Source organism: Ambystoma mexicanum, chromosome 2q (assembly GCF_040938575.1).
Source record: "Ambystoma mexicanum isolate Mex_15411 chromosome 2q, UKY_AmexF1_1, whole genome shotgun sequence".
Taxonomy (NCBI): domain Eukaryota; kingdom Metazoa; phylum Chordata; class Amphibia; order Caudata; family Ambystomatidae; genus Ambystoma; species Ambystoma mexicanum.
Window position 1 is genome coordinate 866207349 of NC_090924.1, and position 13189 is coordinate 866220537.

At 49.5% G+C, this 13189-nt stretch overlaps 1 protein-coding gene across 6 annotated transcripts in view; it reads left to right on the top strand.

The window, feature by feature from the left end:
* Positions 1 to 13189, top strand: part of MPP7 (MAGUK p55 scaffold protein 7) — a 1979219-nt gene that overhangs the window by 1749735 nt on the left and 216295 nt on the right. The gene's annotated exons all lie outside the window — the stretch shown is intronic.

Sequence of the window (13189 nt, forward strand, 5' to 3'; positions counted from 1 at the left end):
ACCAGAAGGACCTACATACGAACTGAACATGTCACTTTAACATTTATATTGAAGACAGTGTGACGAATCAAGGGTTTCAGTCACTTTCCCCAAGGGGGTGAGCCCCTTCGTGTGAGGCTAGGGAGGTGAGGCCGCTACCCAACATTACCCCTATCAGTGGCGTTAAGCGGGATCTCACAGTGAGAGACTACCCTCTTAGGGATAAGAACTCACTTTCCCATAAGGAACTCCCTTCTTGTACCCCTAAACATAGTACAAATGTATTAAATGACAGATACTGAAACTCCTCTTACATGTATTATTGTAATGTAATACCAGAAGACAATATCAACCTGATACTGTGAAGAGTAAGAACATGAGAGAAATGAAGAGGGCTTGTCTGTCAAGTGCTAACACGAAGAAGATAACAGGAAGCATAGTCAATATGGACCCAACACAAAGGAAGGTCTTTCCTTGGAAGCCGGAGAAAGCCCTATCAGTGCACCATAAAAGGAGGAGGGTCAAGAGAACAAGGAAGTGAGACCCAGGAGTTTCAAACTGGCTGGATCGAGGAGACTGGGAGAATGAGGGAGATGCTGCTTTGCCTTTCAAAAAGCAGCGGAGAAGGGACGGCATCACGCAGGCCAACCAGCATAAGGGCCAATGAGGAGCCCTATTGTTGGCGCGCTGGGTAGGCGATATACCAATAAAACCTGAGGAGGTATGTTCAGGTAGGAGAACCCTACCAACAGACCAAAGGAGGAAGATGGTGGCATGGAATGGAACCGAAGGAAAAACCCTTTCATCGCTGAAACAGCCAAAGAAGAGTGAATCATCCTGACTGACCACAGAGGAGAAAAAGAACGCTGACTGTGACGTGGACCCTTTCAAGCCAGGTACAGAGGAAAGCGGGAGACCCGATGAGCGTGCGTAAAGAGTGAAGATCAATCGGGGACCCTGCATCCCTGTCCCAGTGATTGGCAAAAGGATATAAAGTGTGAAGATCACTCGGGAACCTTGCATCCTGGTCCCAGTGATTGGCAAAAGTATGTAAAGAGTAAATATCAGTCGGAAGCCTGCATCCTCTACCCAGTGATTGGCAAAAGTATATAAGGAGTATAAATCACTCAGGATCCTGCATCGTAGTCCCAGTGATTGGCAAAAGTATATGAATCATGAAGATTATCCAGGGGTCCGACATACTTGACCCAGTGATTGGCAAAAGTATAAGAACTACTTAGCAGTACATGATACATGCTCCTGAGTGTGGCAAAACTATGAGAGGAAGAAGTGTAAAATAGAGACTCTGGGCCTCATTACGGGTCCGGCGGTAGCCTTGCCGGTAAAATCGGCACGCTGCCGCCGGACTCGTGCATTCTTCCGGCGCCTGGCTACACAGAAACACTGGGATTACGACCCCCGGTGTTTCTGGAAGTCAGGCGCCGGAAAAATGTAAATCCCCATTCGAGTCTCATAGGACTCAATGGGAATGGGGATGAGTGAAGCACTGGCACCGTTAATAACGGTGCCGGTGCTTCCCGGAAAGTCTGGGAGCTGCTGCCGTTCCGCCCGCCAGGTCAGACCTGGCGGGCGGGACTGCAGCCGCATGCAGACGCGAAGTGTGCCGGTCCAGTAACAACTGTGCCGGTAAGCTTACCGGCACCGTTGTTGCCGGGCCGGCATGCTCATAATGAGGCGCTTTTGTCTACACATCTTGAGAAGAGGAAAAGTATCTGAAGAAACAGGGAACAAATGGACAAGTGCTTGGGACGACCCATTGAAAGAACAGAAGGAGCTATTATAAGGAGTACCAAGCGACTATTTGAAGATATCATATTTTTTTTTAAACTTTCTTTATTGGCATAGCGAAAGAACAGACAATCCGCAAAATGTACAAGGTGAAAATTATAGCGGGTACATGAGCGACTACATATTGCATGGTAGATACAAGTGGGGGCAGATGCCCAATCGAGCAGACACACGAGGCTCGGGGAAGGACTAGTTCACCTCACCAGGAGGGGGGGAAGACAACAGTTCTAGATCATCCTTGTTGTTCAGGTAGGTACAAAATTCTGACCACACATTCTTGGGACGTGAGGTCTGCGGGAGGGTGTTAATGTAGTCCTCTTTGCACGTTTGTGTCCAGGTGAGGGCCCTCAGCCATATTTCAAATGAGGGGCGGGGAGCGGCGTTTCCAACATTGTAATATGCATTTTTTGGCCACTATGGTTGCGACATTCAGAAACCTGGACATTTTCCCCAATTCTGGACTATCCCAGAGGCCAAATAATACAGCTAATGGTTCTGGAAAGATGGGGAACGCTGTGATTTCAGTGAGGGCGTCTATTATGGCCTTCCAGTATGGACCCAATGCATTACAGGACCAAAACATGTGCATATGATCCGCATCTAAAGATTTACATCTAGGGCAGAGGTGAGCCTGAGTGCGTGTAAACTTGTCCAGTCTGTGCAGAGTGTAGTACAGGCGATTTAGGAGCCTATATTGTATGCATCTATATCTGGCATGAAAGGAGGTGGCGCGGGTGTGTACGCGCATCTTCTTCCATATTGCGTCAGATATAGGGTGTCCCAGTTCGTCGCTCCATAGATCGCGCGCCGCACCTGGCAACTCTGTAGGGTTGGTCATCTGCATTTTATATAGAGAGGACCCGATCCCTCTAGCCCCGGCTGAGTTAGCTATATAGTGTATCTCCGGCGCGTCTGGGGGCTCATCAGCGTATGAGGACCAGCAGGCTCGAAATGCTGCTGTCAGCCTGAAATATTGCAGTAGCTCTAGTGCAGTCCCAGAGTGGCCCCAACGCCATGTTTGCGGAGTGATGAACTTCCCTTCGGGATAGAAATCGGTCAAGGCCCGATATCCCAAGTCCTCCCAGTGTTTCATTAGAAGTTTATCATGTGTGGGGGTGAGGCCTGGGAGTTGCCAAATGGGCAACCATTTATAGTACGGGTGAAGGCCGGGTTGTGAGTGTAGTATTTCTTTCCACGCCATGATTGTGGCCGCCAAGGGGTCGGCCTGGGCATCAGTATGAAATGTGTAGTGGAGTATAAGAGAGAGGGCATTAACCCCATCGCCAGCTAGCTTCTGAAGCTTCACATGTGGGGGGGGGGGGTCGGTGAATGTGTACCAGTATGTGGCGTGTTGGGCCTGTGCCGCAGTCCAGTATTTTGCGAAGTCAGGAGCGGTGAAGCCCCTTTCCTCGTATGGACGGGTCATATGCTGCCACTTCTTTCGGACCGCGCCGGAATGCCACAAAAATTCAGCGCAGAGAGAGTGCAGATTTCTGAAGTATCGCCTTCCAAGCCAGATCGGCACATCGACGAAGATGTAGAGCAATTTGAGGACAGTTATCATTTTAATTAGAGCCAGCCTGCCCGACAAGGAGAGCGGGCGGTTACGCCATCTCAACAGTTGGGCTTCAGCAAGCTGCGCTGCGGCCCCATAGTTGTCGGCCAGTAGTGAAGACTTGGTGAGGGATACCTGCACCCCGAGGTATCTGATGCCCTTTGGTGACCAGCAGAGGGGGTATTCACATGACGGCTGTGTTGTGGTCGGTGTGAGCGGGAAAATGTCAGATTTGGCATAATTAATGGAAAAGCTTGAAAGTGCCAATTTTGGTAATGTCCCATATGACCGGGTTCAGGTGGGTGGACGGGGCCCTGATATAAAGTAGCACATCGTCTGCATACAGCAAAACAATCTCTGGGGCGTCGCGCAGACGTATACCTCTACGCGTGTGTTTGTCCCTGACGCTGTCAGCCATGGGTTCGATGGCAAGTGCAAAAAGTATCGGGGAGAACAGGCAGCCCTGGCAGGTACCTCTGTGGAGGGCGAAGGGGGCCGAGGTACTGATGTTGACCAGGACTCTGGCTATCGGGTCTGTATAGAGCAACTTGATATGCAACATCATGCAAGGGCCAATTGCCATTTTATCGAGTACCGCCCACATGTATTGCCACAACACCATATCAAATGCCTTCTGGGCATCAAGGGTGACCGCTACTGCGTTTGCATTGGGGTCAATTCTGGCCAAGATGTTAAACAAGCAGCGGATATTGAGCGCTGTGGACCTGCCGGGCACAAAACCACTTTCGTCGGGATGGATAAGTGTGTCATAATAGGGAGGAATCTATTGGCGATAATCTTGGCGAATATTTTCATGTCGGGGTTGATCAATGAGAGGGGTCTGTAAGAGCCACATTCGTCCAGCGGTTTGCCAGGTTTGGGAAGCATAGTTATGAGCGCCTCGTGCATGGATTGGGGCAGGGTGTGTAGGCTTAGTGCCTCATTCCAAACCTCCAAGAGTCTGGGTGCCAGGATTGCTACATGCTCTCGATAGTACTCGGCGGTGAGACCGTCCGGGCCAGGAGCCTTGCCCATCGGGCAGTTCGAGATGACTGTGGTTATCTCGTCAAGGGTGAATGGAGCTTCAAGCTGGTCGCTAGTGGTGCGAGAGAGGAGGGTCATGGATATTTGGTCCAGCAAGGCATCCGTGTCTTGTAAACTATGTTCCTGCTGGTGGCCGTATAGAGTTGTGTAGAACGCAGTGAATGTCGCGAGGATGTCATGGTCGAACCAGCACAGGGTGCAGTCTGTGTTTTTGATAGTCAATGCGAGTCCTGCCCCCCCTCCGTGCGGACCAGCCTGGACAGCGTCCTCCCCGGTCTGTCGCCCTCCCCATATTTTCTGGCCGCTACGGGACGGGCATAATACTGGACCTCCCTTTGGGAGTGGGACTCAAATGCTTCCAATTCGGCTCTGATCTGTGCCAGTATGGTCGGGGAGGGGGCAGCAGCATATTCTTTCTCAAGTTCCTTTAGTTTTGCCTCAGACCGTTGCAGGCTACTTTTGATAGCTTTGAGAACCCCGGCTTCTCTAGAAATGCACTTCCCCCTAATGAAGACCTTGAATGCCTCCCATCCCACCCCGTCAGAGGTATCCCGCCTGTTGTTGCAGTCAAAGAAGGTGTTAACATCTGCCAGGAAATCTGCTTTGAAGACTATGTCCCGTAGGGCCTCAGCCTTGAATCTCCAAGAGGAGCGGGGGGGGGGGGGGCGGGTCCTGTCCCAATGCTATGCGTAGTGTTACCGGTGAGTGATCCGATAGTGTGCGCGGTAGTATGTTGGACTCCGTGACCCTGCCCACCATGCAGCCTGATATGAGGAAGAGCTCTATCCTGGAATGGCTATCATACACTGATGAGTAAAAACTGTACTCTCTAGACTGTTGGTTGAGGGCTCTCATACATCTGTAAGACCAAGTGTGTTCATGTGCGCCAGGAGCCTATGAGCCGCGCGTGATGGGGCTCTGCGGGAGGTACTGGATCTGTCTAGGTCGCTGTCTAGGATTAAATTCATATCACCCCCCATAGAACCGGGATACCAATGTACTTTAGAAGTATGCTGGCGATGGTGTCGAAGAATTCTGGAGCGTCAAAATTAGGGGCGTATGTATAAACAAGGAGGGATTCCATGTTGGCGAGCAAGCAGTTAAGTATTACAAATCTACCCTCGGGGTCAATATGGCTGGTGCGCAATGAGAACTGGACTGATTTGTGGATTAACGTCAGTACCCCCCTGGAATGGGTTGAGTATTTCGTGTAGTACCTGTTGTTGCCCCACGTCGGGGCGAGGTATGTCGCCAGGCGCCCCAGGGCGTGAGTTTCTTGGAGAAGGAGCATCTTAACGCCATGTCTGGGCATAGGCAGTTATCTTGCGGGCTTTGGTGAAGTTGCTCAGTCCTCGAATATTCCATGTCATTATATTAAGAGCCATGGTGGTACATTATGGGACATCCCTGCAATAGTGTACATTCCCATGTCGAAGTCTGCGTTCACCACCCGCATAGGTGTAGTGCACTGAGGTCTTGCACCTCTCTGCCATGCCTTTTGCTTTAAACTCAACCCCAACTACGCCCCCCCACCCTCACTGCCCAACCACAACATGCAGTGCAGCCCCCCCACCCAAGAACACAAGAGCCTCCAACCGGGCAGAATCCCACCAAGAGGTGAGGGCCGAAGGGCCAGATCCATCGTGGATCAGTCCACATTCCCGCCCAACAGGGGCAAAACATAAGGAGTAACCAAATGAAAACAAACATTGCAATTGCAGCGGAGAGCGCTAGTGCCGTGCAGCCGGCAACTTGAGCATGATGTGGGGCAGCGTTGCCGTCCCAGTGATGTTACTGCGGTAGACGGATCTTATGATCGGCCTCTGAAACCAGAGGTCGCCCTCAGGCCAGGCAGCGGAGTAGGAGTAGGAGAAGGAGGGACGCAAGACTGGCCCCAGGCACCAAGAGGAGTAGGGAGAGTGTAAGTCGTCTAGGAGCCAGCCCGCAACCCAATGTACATGATAGGAGGCCATATCTGCAGAGTGAACCAAGACTGGTTGCCATTAACACATTGAAAGATAAGGATCAGTGGACATGATGCGACATTCCGGGCCATACAGTTCATGATCAGTCACCGCCGGGGGGGGGGTTGTTCCTTGGCCCCTGTAGCGGTATCTGCAATTCGATGAATTTCACCGCCTCTTCCGGGACTGTGAAGAAATATAGCTTGCCATTGTAGGTAATTTTCAGCCTCGCCGGGAACAGAATAGCGTAGGGGATGTTGCGCGCCCTGAGCAGCTTCTTCACGCCGAGGAATTGGCGCCTCTCCTGCTGCACCGCAATTGAAAAGTCGGGGAAGATTCTGATAGTGTGGGCCTCAAATCGTAGGTCTCCCTTCTCCCGGGACAGGCGGAGGATGAGGTCTCTGTCGCGATAATTTAGTATCCTAGCGATAATGGGCCTGGGAATGTCGCCCAGTCTAGGACGAGGCGATAGGGCCCGATGGGCTCGCTCCACTGTGAAATACAGTGAAAGATCAGGATTGTCTAGCAGGTCTTTAAGTAGTTTTTCAACTGCATCCTCCATATGCCCCTGAAGGGCGTTCTCGGTAACCCCGAGAATGCGCAGGTTGTTTCTGCGGGAGCGAGACTCCAAATCGTCACATTTCGCCTTGACATTTTTCATTTCCCGCGACAGGGAAGCCACAGTGTCTTGGAGCGCGTGGATTCCATCTTCGTTGAGCGAAATTCTATTCTCGGCCTCAGTGATACTGGATCCTGCCTGGTCCACTCAAGTCTTGAGTAAGGCAACATTCGCATTGATGTCATTGCGCTTTTCGTGAAAAGCGGCAACGTTTTTGGCCATGGATTCCATTAAAGTGGTGAGATCAGGCGGTGTGGCACCTCGGTGAGGGCCCGGGCCAGGTGCGTCTTGTGAGGATGACGCTTGGTCTGACTCAGCACGAGGGACCGTCTTGGTGAACTTGTCCATGGTGCCCCCGTGGGTAGCGCTCTTAGATCTGGCTGGCATTTGGTCGGCGTAGGTCTGGAAGTTGGAGAGGGACGCTGGCGGGGGAGGGCGATGAAGCGAGTAGGTGTAGGTCTTGGCTGGGCCAAAAGCCCTCACCCGATGCCCCTGCCCCAGCCGCGTGCCGAAGCTCAGCAGCAAGGTGGTTTCGGGTGGGTGTCGCCCCTGGGCGGTTGCAGATTGTAAGGTGGCCTGGCCTCAGTTAGTTTGTATGGGGGAGCCCCACACTTGGCAGGCTGGTATGTAGTGGGGCCCACGTATAGCAGATGAAGGGAGCGCAGGAAGGTGATCACAGCGGAGGGGGTTGCAGCTGGGTCCCCGGATGTTGAAACGGTCCCAAATTCTCAGAGCACGGCCACGGGTGTGCACAGTGCCTCAGCGAAGTATCAGTGTCATATAACAAGTAGGACCGCAGATTTTCAAGGATTAATGCCTACGCCGCAAGGAGCTGAGAGGCTAGGCAGCCATCTTGGGCTGCTCCACAGTGCCATCTGCAGGCTGCTCTAAAGAAGATATCATATTTAAGAGACTTCAAGCATCCCCCATGAGAAGGGAGTTATTCTCCTGGACTTTTGTTATGTATTAATATTGGTAGGGTCAGTTTAGGTTGTTTTTTGACAGTCTATAGACTATTAGGTTTGGGCTTCACATCTGCCGACTAGCACCCTAGTTTTGTTAGGTAGGGCATCTCATAGACTAAGGGTTAGTGAGGTGTTTTCTTCTTTTTAATAAAAGCAAGTTGATCATAGCACCGTATAGTCTGTCTCCTCCTTCTGACCTACCACAACAGACATTCTGAATGTCTTAATTTCTTATACACAGGGTATGACGTGCAGGCTTTCACATCTGTGAAAATGACTACAATAAAACTGAGGAATAGGTGCTTAGTTATTTGCATTGACACTGGCAATCTGGCCTCTGATGCAGCCTTCCCAATGAGCGCAGCTTTAGCCTACCCTTTAATAAAGTCACTTGTGGCAAGAGAGCAAGATCCCATGAGGAAACGGCGTGGGGAAAGAAGCAGAAGAGCAGAAACTGTTTTAAGGCTCAAAAATATTCTGCTCATTCATCTGAGAGGGGAAATCTAAGGACCCCTCAGAATTATCCAAGGAACATTCTTCAAAGTCTTAGGAATTGAGGCCCTTCGACTCATTAGTCAATGTGAGATCAGGGCATGTTGATGAGTTTTATTCTGACTTCAGTAAGCACTTATGACACCATTTGACCAACATTATCACCTCTGAAATGTTGGCTCTCAAAAGTAAATGCGCCGTGACCTATGACGCTGGTCCAAATTCCAGAAGCCAACCCTACAAGAATCCTCTCGCTGTCCTAACCTCTGCACTGAACTCTACTAAATTCACCAACTTCACACAAATAATCTCCTCCCTTCGCATTCACCCCCGCAAACTTTCATCACTCAAGACTCCATCTTTGCTCACGCCTCCCAAGCCTATATCAATTGCCTCCTCTCTTTCTGCTAATGACTATGCTCACTACTTTTCTTCTAAAAACTCGAAAATGTGTGACTCTCAGCCTTCCTCTCTCGCTCCCTCCCTGCCAAATCCTCCTCCTGTCCACTACTTCTCCCCTACCTCTTCTACTCCCAACTACTTCTCCCTCTTTTATTGAGTTAGCACCCATCTTTCACAGTATCAACCCATCTTGTGCTCCTGTCGACCCTTGTGCTCCTCAATGGTTAAAGACGTAGTTTCAATAACTTGCCCATTACCTTCTGAGCCATTTAACATCAGTTTCTCACCGCTGGAATCTTCTCTGCCTCCTTCAAATCTGCAACTGTCTTATTTCAAAGAAACCCTCTACTGACCCAAATGGTCCAGCAAACTATTGCCCGGTTTCTCTTCTTCCCCATTATTCAAAAGCATTGAGTGGGAGGTCTTTGAAAGGATCTCCAAGTGCCTTGAGCATAAGGGCCTTGGAGATTCACTTAAATCTGGCTTCCATAATAAACACTGCAGCAAGACTGCACTCATTCATGTGTTCAATCTTCTAATGCTCTCCGTCCAAACTCTTCTGTGCCCTTCCTTTTGGACCTTTCTGCCATTTTTGACACTACCAACCACTCCTCTCCTCCTCACTCTCCAGGACCTTGGGCGTTGTATATCTGCTCTTGCCTAGATCACTTCCTACCTGGAATTCTCTTGGAACCTGCAAAACTCCGACCCCACCTCTCTCCCTGTCGGCATCCGCCAAGGATCAGTCCTTGGACCTCTGTTATTCACCCTCTATATCTATGCTCTAGGAAGACTTACCTCATCCAGTGGCTTTCAGTATCACCATTTTTCTCAAATTGTTTTCTCTGTTCCTTTGTTCATGGAATACATTGTTGTCCCGGCTTCCAATGCCATCCTTCCCACCCGACCTTCCTGCTCCCTCACCCAAGGCTCACTATCTTGGGGTCCTCTTTGATGGTGGCCTACCATTGCAACAAATAATTCCTACTGCCTGTGCTGCTCGTAGTAACCTCCTCAACATTGAGGCAATTCCTCCTTTTCTTACTAACCATCTACGAAAACTCTAATCTCCACTTATGCTCAGCAAACTTGATCACTGATCAAGCCTACTCCTTGGCCTTGTTGTCTTTTCTTCCTCCCTCTGTCCTCCACTTTGCTAGTCACACTCTCTACAAACTACCCTGAACCCCCCACCCCCTCATTTCTGCCTACCAACAACATTCTGGTTGGCTCTCCATGCACAACTATTCTCCAGGTTTCTTCAAGTCTACAAAGCGATCAATGGGCTTGCTCCTCGGTACTTGCATGATTTTTTTTCTCAATTTACTTACCATCTTGTCCGTTCCAATCCTCCACTTCAGTCAACCGCCTATCGCTTCCGCTCTTTTTTCCAACTTGCCCCGCTCCTCTGAAACCCACTGCCCATAAAAAGTAAAGCCAGCCCAACTGTAGCTCTTTACAGCTTGGCTTAAAATTCACTTACTTGCTTAAAATGGAGCTCTCCCCATCCTCCCTACCTGAGCCCACCACTGCCTTCAGTAATGCTTAATAATGTTTATATACATAGCACTCCTGTTTAGTTTGAAGCACTTGCTCCCTTACGTTAATGTTACCTTTGGTAAGTCACCCATTTTCTTATATAGCAATAACCTAGAGGGGCAAGTGTGTGTGTGTGTGTGTGTGATATATATTTGTTTTTCTCTTGTCGCTGACCCATATTCCACCTTCTTACACCCTCATAAACTGGCTCACCACTTGTTCTCATCTTTGTGATGTTATATAGGTACCCTTTGTGGGAATGCTTCTTCCATCTGTAAATGTGTTACAGTAAGTCATTTGTTTGACATGGATATCCCTCTTCGACAAATAACTACAAATATTAATATCATAGGTGGTCTGACTGGGTAGACTATTATTTAGCCTCCAATAACCACCACATTAACACTACATCAGAACAAGGAGCATGCAGACATTAAGAAGCCTTCAGGGTTTAATTGTGATACTCCAGTATTTACCAATCGTGACACATCTTTTCCACTAACACCACATTTAGTAGAAGGGTCAAGCAAAATCGGTGGTGCAACAATATGCCTATTCCACTGGCAGTCCTGTGTATTGAATGAAGCAGATGGTTGTGGTGAAACTGAATTGTGCAAAAGGGAGAGGATGCAGCTGCTGTACATGCGACATACTCCTACGTTCCGTCCCCTTTCCTCCATACTGCATGGGCTTCCCTCGCTAGGGAGGGGACCGGAACCTTTTTCACCCAAAAAAGTCTTAACCCTTTAAATGTGCAGGCCCCTGACTTCGCCCTCTGGCGCCATACCTCAGGCCTCTTTTCCGCATCGAGAGCAGATCTGCTTAATCTACGCTTAATCTACGCTGGGAGTTGAGGCCTTTTCCCCTCTTAATTCCACACATTTCTTTCTTCCCCTCGGGGACCTTTGTCCCACTATTGTTTCTTATATTTTTTAATTCCTGCAAACGTTTGTATACACAGGCCTCCAGTGCCTCGCCCCTCCCCGGCACATGTTGGCCCTGGCGGGCTTCAGTAAGTGACCTTCCCGGCGTCGGACCTGCAGGCGCTCTGCCTTTACTGTCTTGGCGAAGATCACGGCTGGAACGGTGGTTTGGTGTGCAACGCCCTTACTCCCCGGTCACTCAAAAAAGGGTCACGAGGTGGAGGGAGCTGTTTGCCAGATCTCCACCGAAAAACATAAAAAGGAGTATGTGCTGTGAGAAACCAGAGGGTCTCTCACGTGCTAGTCCCCGAGGATCTTTCTCTCAGGTGGCCAGGGCACGGCCATCACCTTGCGGTCCAGACCAGGAGGGGGTTGGGGGGGGGAAATCACCTGGGTGAGGTGTCTTGAGAGTGGGGTTCAGGCAGCCGATGGTGAGACACGGTATTCCTCCCTTGTTTTGTTCATCTACCGCATCTTATTTTTTAGGATACTCTGAGATCCCAACCCCCACCCGCCCACCCCCTCTTTTTACACAAACACTGGGCCGAGGAAGAGGATGACTGAGAGTAACAAGACTAACTCGCATACATCATACTGGACATGTCCCGTTAATCGGGTCAGGCGAAGTCAGGCACTTGACTTCAAGTGCATACACCTGATACCAATTGGCTTTCCTCAAATGGATAAAAGGCAACACCTAAAGACACACTCTGAGCAAGGCGGAACACGAGTACGAGCAGAACTTCCGGGACAAAGGCAAACCCACTGGAGCACGAACCAAAGGACGAGAGCTGCAGATAGAAAATCCTGAGAGTTCCCTACTGGAGGTTGTTGCCTCCGACAGCCCACGAAAGACACCTGAAGAAGGCCATATCTCACAAGTGAAGACTGCATTGTGTTTCAACGGCCCTCCCAGGTGAACGGCAAAGTTGGGGAGGCGAGGCCAAGCCTGTGGTACTAACCTTGACTCGTGAATTGGAAATTGCAAACCACAGAAAGATGCACACAGCCGGTGAGTTGGCAAGTGACCGGTGTGTGTTTAAAGTTTGAAATAAAAATATTATATTGCAATTGAAAGCGGCACACGTGTGGATGAGACGCCAAGAAAGGCAGACTTGGGAGTGAACTTTGATGTAAAGGACAGCTGTCAAATCAGCGATACTAACTAACCGGAGTTGTCTGGTAAATGGAAGTAGCCCAGTAGTTTGAAAGTCTCTGTGAAAGGTACTTTGTTTAAAGCGAGAAAACGAATGAACAGTAAAAGTGAAATAACAAAGATAGATTCCTAGAGAATAGTGAAAGTTAAACCGTGAACTTTGAGTCGAAGTGGTCCGAGCACGACAGAGGGGGACCGGAAGTAAAATAAGTTTGGGGAAGGGAGCCCCCTTGCAAGTTTATGTTGAACTGTATTGTGAGAGGTCTGAGCCCGACAGAGGGGGATCTTTGTGAACGTTTTGGTTAAAACCTTATTTTGGAAGTCAGAAAAAGAGACTATAATGACAGGCCTCGGTCCATGATTGAGAACTGTGTATTGTGTTGGAAACCGAGCCAGAGTGTGTCATCCTGCCTACAGGGGCCGCCTTACTCTGTGAGGCCTAATGTCGGGAGGAGAGCTGGTTCAGCCATGTTATCATTTGGAAACTGATTTTTCCTTTTGCATACATTTCTCCTTCTTATGCTTGTTTGTACAAGAGATAGGGCAGGCATTAGGTTTTGTTAGCATATGCCTTTTTGATTTAACAGACTCCACTAGGACTGCATTATTTGCTATTTGATGGTCGACGCTACTCTCATCTTAATTATAGGGCAAAGTAGAAGTTTCTCCAGCCCCAACATTTTCAATAAAGTTTTTACCCATTGTATCAGTGTCATACTCGTGATACCATGCTTTCCATACA